This window comes from Gigantopelta aegis, chromosome 11 (genome assembly GCF_016097555.1).
Source record: "Gigantopelta aegis isolate Gae_Host chromosome 11, Gae_host_genome, whole genome shotgun sequence".
In the NCBI taxonomy this organism is placed as follows: domain Eukaryota; kingdom Metazoa; phylum Mollusca; class Gastropoda; order Neomphalida; family Peltospiridae; genus Gigantopelta; species Gigantopelta aegis.
Window position 1 is genome coordinate 27,427,121 of NC_054709.1, and position 587 is coordinate 27,427,707.

The window sequence follows — 587 nt, forward strand, 5'->3', positions numbered from 1 at the left end:
ATGTCAAACATTTGGTCATTTTGACATATAAGTCTTCGAGTCTTTGGTACACTGGCTGGAACAAGAAATAGCCCAATGGGTCCACCGACAGGGATGGATCCCAGACTAACTGCGTATCAAGTGGTGAACACTTTACCACTAGGCTACATGCCTTACAATGAAGAATGCCTCTTATGAAAATCGCTAACACTATTGCAATCAATAAAATTGTGATATTTGTCTTGTCGCAATCAGCTATTCTCGTATGAGGTCATGTACTTGTATCATGTGGTATCCTGTCACCTTTAGGAGGGGGGGGGGGGGGAAGAGTTTTTAAACAATCTCATTTTTTAATTTACTTTTTATTAAATTTACAACAAAATATATATATATATATATAAAATTCCAAGTCATTTTCAGTGAATGCTAAAAAAAAAAACACTCCGATTTACGTGTGTGTCACTATGTGGAGAACCCATTTGTATATTTCACTGTGGATCCAGGGCAGGGGTGGAAATAAATGCTCTGTGATGGGGTGGGGATGCAGATGAATGTCAAGGTATCAAAGAAAGATGTTGCCATGCAACAGAAAAGTGGAAAGGGGATGA